At 46.5% G+C, this 13599-nt stretch overlaps 1 pseudogene across 1 annotated transcript; it reads right to left on the bottom strand.

Moving 5' to 3' along the window:
• Positions 1 to 8398: 8398 nt before the first annotated feature.
• LOC308089058 (beta-1,4 N-acetylgalactosaminyltransferase 1-like) lies at positions 8399 to 10033 on the bottom strand (annotated as a pseudogene). Its single transcript has one exon. The product of its transcript is annotated as a beta-1,4 N-acetylgalactosaminyltransferase 1-like (transcript).
• Positions 10034 to 13599: the final 3566 nt, after the last annotated feature.

A 13599-nucleotide genomic window follows, 5' to 3' on the forward strand; every position in this document is an offset into this window, starting at 1 on the left:
TCTAATTTTGAATCTTTATTGTCACGTTATTATTGGGTGCGGGGGAGAGTAGATCTTTATTGATCCTGCAGGGGAAATTCAGTTTGTGCTTCACCCAGCTGTAAGCTTACTTTGGTGCATCTCACAAAAGTGTTCCAGTTTCAGTCACCTTCCTGTCTAATGCAGGGGTTCCCCAAACCTTTGAAATACATATTTATTTAGACCTATTTAGTAGTGAAAATAACTGATGTACAAGCTCACAATGTGTTGCGATGGATCCATTGGAGCATATGTTTTTAGGGTACAGAATTTGTCTCTGTATTGGCAAATGCGTACACACTAAGTACTGATACAGTAAATAATGCAAAATTGCAATGTGTAGTTGTCACAAAATACCGAGGCAGAACTGGACTTGTCTCACGGTACACCAGTGTTCCTTAGCACAAGGGTTCCCAAACCTTTCAAGCCGCGACCCCCCCCAAAATACTGTAATCATATTTGAACCCTGACAAGCACTTGAAGTTGTAGCCATTACGTTCAGTTTAGCCTCGATCTCCAGGCTTTTATTGCTTAGTTTTGCTAAAAAATAAAAGCCTGGCCCAACTATAGCCTGTACTGGGTATGAGGAAGTGTTTCATTTCCCAACCAACCAGAGTGCAGTGGGCGTCGCTCGTAATGTTGTGTTAACGGGGCGGGGGTTGACGGACAGATCGGTGAACCAATGGGATCAGGCGCCGTCTCTCGCCGGCTCTATACACACGCCCCTTTATACACGAAATCAGGAGGGTTGCAGCAGGCTACGTTCAGTTTGACTTGGTTCCACAGATAAATATTGTGAAAATAGCCGAACTACCAGCTCATTTGACAATTTGGTTTTAAAAAGGTCTTAAAAGTCATAAAATTCAAACTTCAGAAATGTGCAGATACCCTGTATGCACTGTATACTGTATGTTGGTTTGGTTACTGTTGAGTGGGAAAACGATACTACTAATGATAATTATAATCATATTTGTGTAAAACTTTCCTCCATATTCACTGATAGGTAAAAAGTAGGATTTTAACGTGACGGCAGATTTTCCAGGAAACGAATGCTCAACTGTTTTCAGCATACCTTAGACTAGTCATCCAGTTGTATGAACAGTTTTCCATTAGGCTCAGTAGTTTCAGGCTGGTGTGTTTGTATTTCATGCTTAGCGTTGTAGATAGATTGGAAAAGTCATTTGTGAACGGCATCTACTGGACCTCACAAGCTATGATATTTTAAGGTGATGGCTCCATTCTGTAATTGCACTGTAACTGCAGTATTGCTATGTTGAAACATCACTTAGTTTTATTTTGTATTCCTTTTCACTTGATATACTGAACTACTCACCTTTCTGGAAACCTATATCAGTCCCTGTAATAAATAGGCCATGTTTAGCCTATAGGAGGGATAGGAAAACAACCTGTTCAAAAGTGTATTGCTGATAGCATCTTTTGTGTATTTGTTTGTGTTCCATGTAATGCATATCAATCTGTCATTTGATTGTCCCCACCACATCACCTATTGACTTGACCTCTGATCATCAGCCTGATTACAGAAGCACCGAGTCACCTCGTAGATGTCTCCCATCTCCTCTCGCATGGCTGCTCTCCACCATCCTTCCACTCTCCAAACAACCAAATCAATTGGCATTCTACAAGTCTCCTTCGGCCGAGAAAGAACACACATCAGCTCCTTGCCTCTTCCCCCCTATGTGCCCTATCCTATTGGTTTACCCAGATGACAGGTTTCACTTTGCCTGACTTAATGACACGGTCTGTCAGGGAGGGCAATTACTGCCCCACCACACTGCACACACTGCAAGGCTCCGTTGTCATGATGTGGAGGTCTTTGGACGTTGATTGCTCAATCGTTAAGCTATGGCTCGAAAATTAGGCGATAATGAATGGCTCGCTTTCTGTTTCTCCTGTTGCACTCTGTGGCTGCATGGCCTGTGGTCAAGGGCCAGCAAAATGAATGGCCTAATAATGTAATATTATGCCGTATGAGGGGGGGGGGGCTCTACTTAGGGCCAGCCGATCTCTGTCCACCCAATGCGAGAGCGGTGTCCATGTTCTCGGCAGTGAGTTGGACGCATTCTCTGTGAGGATTGGCCTCAGCCAGGGCTGCGCCTTGTCACCTCTATAGCTTACTGCTTGTGATATATATATTCATGGACAGGATGTTGTGGCGCAGTCGTAGAGGAAAGGGTTTACAGTTCGGTGAACTGAGAATTGCATCATTGCTTTTTTGAAGATTATGTGGTCCTGAGGGCATCATCAGTCTGTGACCTCCAGCTCTCACTTGAATGCGATTGCTCACTCTAGGACGGTAGAGAATGAATCCTTTACCCGAGGAGTTCAAGTGTCTCGGGGTCTTGTTCACAATTGTTGGGATGACAAAGCAGGAGATCAGCCATAGAATGTTGAGGTATTGCACGTGCTGTACTGCACCGACGAAAAGAGAGCTGAGCCAGAAGGTATATCTCTCATTCTACCGGTCAATCTTCGTTCCTACTCTAACCTAGGGTTATGAGATGTGGTTCATGACCAAGAGAACAAGATCGCGGATGCAAGCGGGCAAAATGAGTTTTCTCGGGAGAGTTACTGGCATCTACCTTAGTGACAGGGTGAGATTGACTGATCCTTGAGAGACTTGGACTATAGAGTCACTGATCCTTTGCATTGAAAGGAGCCAGCTGAGGCGTTTCGGGGCATCTAGTAAGGATGCCGCCTGTTCGCCTCCCCAGGGAGGTTTTCCAGGCCAGCTGAGAATAGGCCATGGTTCAGAGACAAGTGCAGGGAGGGATCATATCTCTGTGTTGGCCTGAGAACACCTTGCAGGATCCCCCAGTCAGGGCTGGCTGATGTGGCCAGGGACTGGAACTATACTGCCTCTGCGACCAGACGCCAGATAAGCAGATGAAGATGGATGGATGGATGGATGGCCATGCCACTCCCCGGAAAATAACTGCTTTTAAAGTGAAGGATGCAACGCATTAGCTGCTCAGCCTGGTCACAGCTTTTTGGCACCAGTCACATCTCTAAACACACACCGGGCCATTCTAATTGATCTATAGGATCGATAGCTCATCTCCAGGGCCCTACTAATATATCACTGTGAGTGCGAAGTTATAGTATATGAGGCTTTTAGTGTTATGGAGAGTGTGAGTGGGCCTGTTGGTTATAGTCTCTGTGTGTGTGTGTGTGTGTGTGTGTGTGTGTGTGTGTGTGTGTGTGTGTGTGTGTGTGTGTGTGTGTGTGTGTGTGTGTGTGTGTGTGTGCGTGCGCATGCGCGGGAACTCACCTATGCAAAACACACACTTGGGAAACATATTCTCATCTCTAAAGTAATGCGTCAATAGCCTGTATCTCGTCTCTGCCTCATAATCTCCATCCTTACCTTAAACAAGCAGCACTTCACTTCCCCAGAGCCTCAGCCCTCTTCAAGTAAGGTAAGAGAACGTGTTCAGTATGTCATATTCAGTGGCGCATACTGTACATTTACTTGAGTACTGTAATTTACTCGAGTATTTGTATTTTTGGATACATTCACTCCATTGCATTTCAAAGACAAATATTTTTTTGATTCGACTAGAATTATGGTTAATTCTACATTTTGAATTAACGACTATTTAAAATTGAGTGATTAGTGAAATACCAGATCTAGAGCTCACAACATATCACCAAGTATACTTGTGTGAAACCCAGGTTTCACACAAGTATCTGTTCCTGTTCCTCCATCGAGATTCATGATCCAAACTCCTGTCTCCTGTTAGCACAAGCAACCTTAAAGTCACTCATTCAAAGTAGCATAATATTATTGTCGCTGTCGGGCAGCAAAAACTACTGCTCTACTTTGCCTTATGACAGTGTCACACAAAGGTTTCAGGCAATACTACATGTCAACCAGTAGGTGGCCTTACCCGACACCAGGGTCTAAAATCAAGACCACACCACACACCCCTGCAGATGTGCCTTATATTGTACAAACATACTCAACCATACAGCATCGTTGAAATAAAGTTGTATTCATTAAATTAAGTTGTGGATCGCAGCTTTAAATCACTGGAATTTTGCAGTGTATACGGAAAGAACACTCTCCTCATATAGGCCAGGATTTAGCTCCATTAGATTAGATAGAATGTGGATTTGGCTGTGCCCACTAGCTGGACTGACACAAAATAGATAGCGCTGCTGAAATGAGAGGAGACATAAAGTATCTCTTGGCCAGAAGCAGTCCATTTGGTTCTCTTGGCCAGAATCCCTACCCCCCCCCCCCCCTACCCCCCATCCCCCTGCTTTCCCCGCAGTGGAAGGTAATGTAAGATCTCAGCTGTAATCACAGCTTGATGCACATTAGGCCACGGACCCCCATTTGAACCCATTTTTATCTCTGGGACCCCAATCCTCAGTGTTAATTGAACTGAGAGTGTACAAATGAAACCAAATGTTCTTGTAAGGGCTCCCAAACGTTTCTCCTAGGACCCCCCCCCCCCACATGTGTGTGCATGCACACACACACACACACACACACACACACACACACACACACACACACACACACACACACACACACACACACACACACACACACACACACACACAGTTTATTGTTGTTGTCAGGCAGAAAACTCCTATCTCCATATTCTAACTTTTCTTTTCGTAAATTAACGCCCTACCTTATCATACTGCAGCGTACAGCGCCACACAAAGTCATCAAAAAGTAGCAGATCTGCAAGCTCGAAACCCGGCGGGAAGCGACACGTTTTGAGCTTGTAGATCTGCTGCTTTTGCTATTTTTGAATTTGAATCCTGAAAAGTAACAGTTTTGGACACATGAGGTTTCCACCTGACAGACACGGTATAGCCTACTGTAGGTCTCATTGTAAAACATGGAAATTAGCCGATCTACAAGCCCACAAGCGCTGCATTGTGACGCGGCGCAAAGGCACGCATGGGTCCCCAGGCCGCAGTTGAGAACCACTGCTCTTAATGAAAGCAACGACTGATGCTGTATGCCCTCAGGAAAGTTGTAGGACATGTACTGTTTACTGTAAGTACTATAACATTGCAATATGCCATACATATTAATGGGTATACCTTTGATCACTTTTTTTTTTGGGGTGGGGGGGGGGCATTCTGAAATCCAGTGGAAAATAAGTATTGAAGGATGACTGCTCTGAGAATGAATTGCTTTCTCACACCGATATGAAATAACACTGTTTGATGTGGCACTCACTGGCCAGCTATAGCATTTGGTGTGTGTGTGTGTGTGTGTGTGTGTGTGTGTGTGTGTGTGTGTGTGTGTGTGTGTGTGTGTGTGTGTGTGTGTGTGTGTGTGTGTGTGTGTGTGTGCGTGCGCGTGCGCGCGTGCGTGTGCGTGTGTATGTGTGTGTGCGTGCGTGCGCCTATGTCCCTTTAAGGTACAGGCTGAATGCGACAGCCAGCTCACCTCCCCACTAAGCCCTTTCTAATCCCCTCACGAGAAGGAAATACATTCATTTCGTCTGAAGGGAAAACTGTCAATCACACGAGAGGTCAAGGGCAAGTGGTTTCCCCACTGCCCCCCTCGGTGTTTTAGAGATCCCTTGAAGCAGCCCACCATTCATCCACCTTGGATGTGCACCAGGGCTGAAACTGAAGAGTGAAATGAACACTGAGGACTTTTCGAAAAAAATTGTATCATACTGTGGGTCCTTGAAATTTACATTGAGAATGTGACAGCCATGGCAACGAAGGAGCTGTGCATACAGAAGAACATAATATCTTCACTGGTTTCAAACCATGTTTGTTACTGGAAAGGATTGCCGATCTACCAATAGTTTGGCTATGTTTGGCGAAGAGATTTGGTGTAGAGTGAAAAAAAGAGCGTACCAAGTGTGCTCTTTACAGGTCCGTTTTACTAAGTACAGTATAGAGGGTTTATGTGCCACTGGATAATCAGCTAGTCAAAAACAAATTGATCCCCCGTGTATGACGGAGGACAATTTCACGCTGAATCAAAATCTCTGCGATTATCGTGATTGTTGATGTGTTTTTTTTTTATCGTGATCAACGATGATAACGATTATCGTCCCATCCCTAGCATGTCGCGTATCATCCTCACTGTCAGTATGATGTTGTGATAATGCATAATAATCAGCTTAGTTGCAGATGCAAGAGCAGAAACAGCGGGTGAGAGTCTTGAGTGTCAGGTACTGAGGCACAAGGTAAGCACGGGATGGGGGGAAGAAAAGGCTTTGTTGTTTGGCGAGCCTTGCTGCAGCCCTGTGAGCCTGTGTGCTAATCCAGGGCCGGGCCTGCTCTTGTGGCGTCCTTGGGTTTAATCTGGCCAACAGATGTGTTGCATACCACCTTTCTCCTCCAACTTCTGTGTCATTGACAGTGCTATGGACTATGTACACTATAGCGTCAATGCTTGCTCACTGGCTACACCTACATATGACACACCTATTGTATTAGGCTGCAGCCTCGTTGCTTACATCACAGTGTACCAAGGTCAGCCAAATCTACTTTTACCATTCTATAGTTTTTGGGCGGTGTAGCCGCCCCTATAAGTGGGGTTGGGACACCTCATTAGTATTAGTTTCCTGCACTGTGATTGGCCCATTAGTAGACCCCTAGCTGTACTGTGATTGGCTGACTCTATTGGCTGACTCTATTCAGCACTGTGATTGGCTAGCGAGACACATGATGACATTAATAACCTATAAATAGGATTATGGACTTTTTTGGAAGTGAGCTTCCATCACTATGATGACCACACCGCCCACTTCACACTGGGTGTGATTTTTTACTTCTAGAGGGCAGTAAACTCTCTCTCTCTCTCTCTCTCTCTCTCTCTCTCTCTCTCACACACCCACACACCAACCCACCCACACATACAGTAAATAAATGAATTCCGAACAAACACATAAATAAAATACTTAATAAATGAATAAATGCATTAAATAAATCAATACTTGTTTTCCTGCACTATGACTTTATGGACGTGAATTGGCTCAAAACATGACCTGATTGATTCTTCACACATCCAAAAGCATCAATTTCATGGTGCGTGTGCATGTGTGCGTGTGTGTGTGTAAAGGATAGAAGCTTTATAAAGAATGATTTATTACCGTCATGAATTACTTTATGTAACTAAATAATAACTAAATAAGTAAGTAAGTAAGTAAGTAAGTGGAGCACTTGTCACAGACACTAACAGTCACAAAGCGCTTTACAGGTTTAAAAAATAATAATATCAATAATATATTTAAAACAAAATGATGGCGTAAGAATGGTACACCATGTGCCAGCACAGTGAGCAGCACATTGTGATGAGGGACGATGTGATGACGGGCCTGTGAAGGTGTGCTCTGCGTACTTAGCGAATCTCCTCAAGCAAAGCGAAATATCGCTTTACCATGTACCTTGATGTCTCAGCCAATATACCCCCCCCCCTCTACCCATTCCTAGCTCGGACACACAACGCCTGAAGCTGGAGTAAGCCATCGGAATTAACTGTATCACAGATTCCCAGCTGTCACCATGTGCTCTCCGTTCCAGTGTGACTCCCAGCGAGGTGGGGGCCTGGAATGGATCTGAGGGGAGGGGGGGGGGGGCGGGGCTCTGTCACAGCACTGTTAAAGAATCCTTCACAGCAAAGTTCTCAGCGATGATTTAACCCATTTAGACCTGAGGCCGATTCTGAAAACATCTTCTAAATCCTAAAGGCGTTTTTGTAAATGACTTCTAAAAATTTGAGCGTTTTCTGAAAAACTTGACAGAATTGTCAACGTTCACTAGAGAAATTATATATCAGCCTCTTAGATGGAAACATGATACATTTTTTTTAAATTAATGAACATTATTTTGCCAAAGATTTAAGCTTTCAAATGTTTTATTACATTTAATTTCATGTGTCTATCTGCTACAAAGGCTGAGAAATAAATATGGTCTCTGTCGGGTGGAAACCTCATATGTCCAAACAAGGGAACCAGGGGACCTGGTACTGCCAAACCCCTAGTGGTTGAAATCTGAATGGCCGGAAATCTGAATGGTTTCTAAACTACGTCACGCTAAGCTTGGCCAATCAAATAGAGGGACATGTAAGAAAACGTTTTCGTCCATATATGGACAAAAACGATAGCAAAAGGGGACAGACAAAGCCACATGTAGGCCTGACCCCCTGGGTCTGGCAAAAAAGGGGGGGGATAGATACCACCGTGGAACTCCGACAACATTGCAACATTTGTGTTATCACCGTGTCACGATAACAACAATATTATTACATTTCTACTTCATACCATGAAACACCATCATGACCTGTCAACCATACAGTAGACATGGTCCTCTAAAACATCCATGTGCACTGGCAAACATCTTGAATGTTGTCATAATAAGCCATGTCATTTCATATTTCAGTTGGTGATGACATGCACTTGAATCTGTTCTTGAAGTAGAACAGTTCATCGTCGGTCTTGCAGTTAGAGGTGGAGTAGCGGAAATTCCTATAAGCCTTTTCATCACTTGACATTTTCCTCCAGGGAAGTCGGACCTCTGAGGTGTGCCCCACGACGACGTCATCACAGGAGCCGATGTGGAGGGAGCCCAGCCCGTCGACAAAGAACTGCAAATGCCCCCCCCCCGCGCCAAGCAGGGGTCAAACCCCACCTCCCGCACCTTGTCCGTCCTCGCCATGAAGAAGTTGATGACCCCGTCGGCCACCACGCAGTTGGGGAAGCCGTCGACGACGTGATGGTGGCCTTGCCTGAAGCGGAGACAGTCGCCTTCATCTCCGCCCTCTTCCACCGCGATGGTGTGGCGGAACGTGGCCGCGAGGCCCGTCGCCTCCCTCGCCGCGCCGGCCACCAGGTCCAGGGTGGTCTTCTCCAGGACGTCCACCATCTTCTCCAACTTGGTGCTGGCAGAGAAGATGAAGTCGTCGTCCACCCATAGCACGTACTTTGTGCTCACCTGCGACACGGCCAGGTTCCTCCCGGCGAACCAGCCCTTTCCAAACGGCATGGTGTAATGTTCGACGTGGGGCCCGGCGACGGGTTGGGGGCGCTCGCTGTCGTCTGCCACCACTACGGTGACGGCGGGGTAGTACGCCCGTACGCTGTCGATGAGATCTCGCAGTTTGTCGTAGCGTAGGAAGGTTTTGGTGGCGATGGTGACGAGGGCGCCGATGTTGTACTCTCCGTCTCCGCCGCCGGCGGCTCCGGAGTCGTAAAGCTTCGGGACAACGCCGTGTCCGACTCTGATGGTGAAAACGGCCCGGTGTCCGTCGTCGGTCGCGAACGTCACCGTGTCCGCCGTCCTGGGATGGTACTGGGTGTTCGTGTAGGTGACGAACTGCAGCTGCCTGTTCAGACCGGAGAGAACGGGGACTCGATATCACCATGGACTTCTCTCCGGCCCCCGTGATGGTGACTCCGTCCACCGTGGCGGCCACGTCAAAGACGCCCAGCGCTGCTGTCAACGTGACCGCGTGTCCAGATCCGGGGTTTCCTTTAAGTCCCAAACCCGGAACGACGATGGTTCTGAGCGGGCGCACCTCCACCCCCTGCGTCGGGTACTGAAGAGGACTGTTGGCCTCGGCGACAACGAGCAAGTCCGCTGAAGTGTAGGTTCTCCTTTTGAAATCCTCGCACTCCCGCGACCTGCGACCGTCCACCCCCGCTGGGTCTTTGTGGTTGCCCAAGAAGGAGCGTCGTATGTTGTGGGCCCACACACGCGGAAAGAGTAGGTGGGAGAACGGTATGACGGTCCCCTCGTCTGCCAGACACTCACATGTCTCCCGTGACAATTGACCCGCCACGTTGTCCTTTATGTGATAGGAAATATTACCGTAGCCGGTGACAGTGTCGTTATAGGTCTTCTCCGCGAGCGTCTTCAGAAGCTCCTCCATGGCGGCCCTCTGTTTTATCCCGATGTCCACTGTGGACTGGCCTCCAGGGGCCCACCAGTGGAAGAGGGCAAACAGCAGCACTCCGCTGACCACGCTGAATGCAAGGGCCTTCTTTAAGGGATTACGGAATCGCATGTTTGAACAACAGATGCAAACAATAGGGCGGGTTGAAACAGTAACTCTTCTTACATAGATTACCACCAATGCATAAAGAACATCACTCTAAACTGTAGTCACTACTGCATGCAGCGACAGTCGCATGCCCTTTAATAATCTATTTCTCTATGGATGATGCTATATTGATGACGTCAAATCTGACGGAAATCTGAATGGTTTCTAAACTACGTCACGCTAAGCTTGGCCAATCAAAAAGAGGGACATGTAAGAAAACGTTTTCGTCCATATATGGACGAAAACGATAGCAAAAGGGGACCGACAAAGCCACATGTAGGCCTGACCCCCTGGGTCTGGCAAAAATAGCAAAAGCAGCAGATCTACAAGCTCAAAACGTGTCGCTTCGCGCCGCGTTTTGAGCTTGTGGATCTGCAACTTTTGATGCTTTTGTGATGATGGAGTAGGGAGGGCATTAATTTATGGAAAAACACAAAAAGTTAGAACATGGAGATAAGAGGTTTCTGCCCCAACAGCAACGATATATTATATCTAAAATAACCAAGAAGTCTTCCCGGCATTAAACGTCCAAGGACACAGATGCACTCCCGGCCTTAAAGGTATAACAACGCACAACAGGTCTACTAAACAATGAAGACCCTTACACCATAAGAGTTGAATCAACACTCATGATTTGTTTGTACTGCACTACAAAGTTCCTTTTTTTGATGGTATGATGATGGACGATCTTCCTCTTGTTTGTTTTTTTGCCTTATAAATCTGCGGGACAGAACTCGTCCATATCAATTTCCAGCCCACCACATTGTCAATTTCTTATTATAGATTTGATTGGGTGGCCGCACCTTTTTCCTGCACTATGACTTTATGGAAGTGAAATGGCTCACAACACGTAATGTGACCTGATTGCATTCTTCACACACACATCAATTTCATGGTGTGTGTGTGTGTGTGTGTGTGTGTGTGTGTGTGTGTGTGTGTGTGTGTGTGTGTGTGTGTGTGTATGTGTATTTGTTCTTTTTTTACCTTTTCAGAATTTCAGGTGCAGAACATGATGTCTGCTTCAGCAGGGTCGTTGGGATTACATATCAGCTTGTATAGAAACTAAAGTGAGCGTTTCATTTCGGGTCTTGTAAATTGAATGAGTAATAGCAGCTCTTCTATTTGCTTTCTCAAGCAGGAATGTATATGGACTCTATGCACTATGCGTGCGTGTGCGTGTGCCTGTGCCTGTGCGTGTGTGCGTGTGTTTGTGTGTGAAAATACATACACAAACACACACATATAATTTGTCTTAGTGTTGGAGGCTGAACCATGACTGTTGACTCTCCGAACTATAGTTCGGAGAGTCAACAGTCAAACTACAGTGGCTCTGATGGCGGGGCGCTGTGAAGGCCTGCTTAGACATAATAGCCGTGGTTTTTCACTCCACGTCTCCATTCATCAGCCCTGCTCTGAGCCTTCAACAATACCAACTCTATACTGTATCTTCAGTGTTGTATCAACTCATAGATCACAGTTCACATTCATGTTTTCTCTTGGATCTTCCATCAGGTCCATGTTGGAGCAAAGACATTCTGGGATGTAGGCGTGGTCAGAGAGTCCATCAACAGAAAGGGCATGATCACATCAACCCCGGAGAATGGTTATTGGACGGTGAGGCTCAGGGGCGGGGACGAGTACCGGGCCCTGGAGTCCCCCTCTGTCCTCCTCCACCTTCGGCAGAAGCCGCAGGCGGTCGGAGTGTTTGTGGACTACGAGGAAGGGATGGTGTCTTTCTTTAACGTGGAGGACAAGTCCCACATGTACTCCTTCGTCGGGTATCATTTCACCGAGAGGCTCTTCCCGTTCCTCAGCCCGAGTGTCAGCGATGAGGGGAGGAAGTTGGCGGTATCACTTCTGAACCATGGAACCATGTTGTTAATGTGTCAGCTAATTGTGGGCCAATATATTGCAAATATGGGTCTCAGATTTTATAGAAGGCATGTGGAGTGTAGTAAGCAGGTCAAAAAAATTCCAACGGTATGCACTGCATGATTATTTTGTGTCAATTCTTTGTTGGTGGTTTTTCATCAATAACAAAATATTTTTTTCCAATATATTTTTATAAAGTTTATGCTGTATAAAGTAACTAATTTAAAGTAACTAAACTAATTTCCATATAATCAAACAAAATAAAGTATGGCTCCAACTAACAAAAAGTCAGTTCGTTGCACATGGGATTAAGGTGCAAAGGACACAGAAAGTGTGTGTCGACCGCATAATCCACATAAAGTAGACTGACACTGGTACTGTATAATCCGCAAGTATAGGTCCATGAGGAAGAGCAAAGAAAAACAAGACCAGGAGACCTGGCTCTGCCAGACCCAAAATGAAGTCCTAGTATGTAACACACCTACAAACCACTTTATAACTGAAGTTCATGATGTCATGAATAGTTCGTGACGAAAGGGGACGTCACATACTTTTTTTTGTCTGGGGCCGGAGGACAAATGGCCCCTGCCCATGTATGGACGAAACAGGTACAAAGCCTCATGTAAGCCCTACCCCTTGGGTCTGGCAAAAAGTCAAGTCACTTGTCCCTGGTATAATCCACAAGTACAGTAGGTCCAAGGAAGAGCTAAATCCAAGTCATTTGTCCCTGGTATAATCCACAGGTAGGTTCAAGGAAAATCAAAGGTCTGCGACCAGCCTGACAGCACCGCCTGTCATCAGTCTGACGGCAGCTGGGTGAAAACTGTTAAAGAACCTGGTAGTGCTACTCTTGATACTGCGGTAGGCCCCCTTGCCCGGCCGCAGTCGTTGTAGGAGTTTGAACAGTTTGTGACTTGGGTGGTGCTTGTCCTTGATGATGCACTGGGCTTTGACTACACACCGCTTTTTGTACAGTTCCTGTGGTGAGGAAAATCCTGTGGTCCTGTGGTGAGGATCGATGAGGATGGGCACATGATCTCCGCAGCCTCCTGAAGTCAACAATCAGCTCCTTGGTCTTTTGACGTTAAGGGAGAGGTTGTTCTCCCGGCACCAGAGTGCCAGTGAGTTGATCTCATCTCTATAGAGTCATTGTTGATGATTCGGCCTATCACTGTCGTGTCGTCCGCGTACTTTATGATGGTGTTGGAGTCATGTGTGGCTGTGCAGTCATACGTGTACAGGGAGTAGAGGAGAGGGCTCAGCACGCATCCCTGGGGTGCTCTAGTGTTGAGGGTCAGGGGGTCAAGGGGTGTGATGCTGCCCATTCTCACCACCTGATGTCGGTTGGACTGGAAGTCTTGTATCCAGTCGCACATGCTTGGGTGTAGCCCTAGGTCTCGGAGCTTTGTGTCAAGTTTTGCTGGGTCAATGGCGTTGAATGCTGAGCTGTAGTCCACGAATAGCATACGTTACGTATATATATGTTCCTCAGCAGCTTGTTGTCCACGTGTGAGAGGACGGTGTGGAGAGCCATGGCAATAGCGTCATCGGTGGATCTGTTTTTGCGATATGCAAACTGCCACAGGTCTTCACTCACCAGCTTCTCAAAGCATTTCCTGACTATCAGGGTGAGAGCGAAAGGTCTCCAGTCATTCAGG

The sequence above is a fragment of the Gymnoscopelus braueri genome (genome assembly GCF_963280865.1).
Source record: "Gymnoscopelus braueri genome assembly, chromosome: 7".
In the NCBI taxonomy this organism is placed as follows: Eukaryota; Metazoa; Chordata; class Actinopteri; order Myctophiformes; family Myctophidae; genus Gymnoscopelus; species Gymnoscopelus braueri.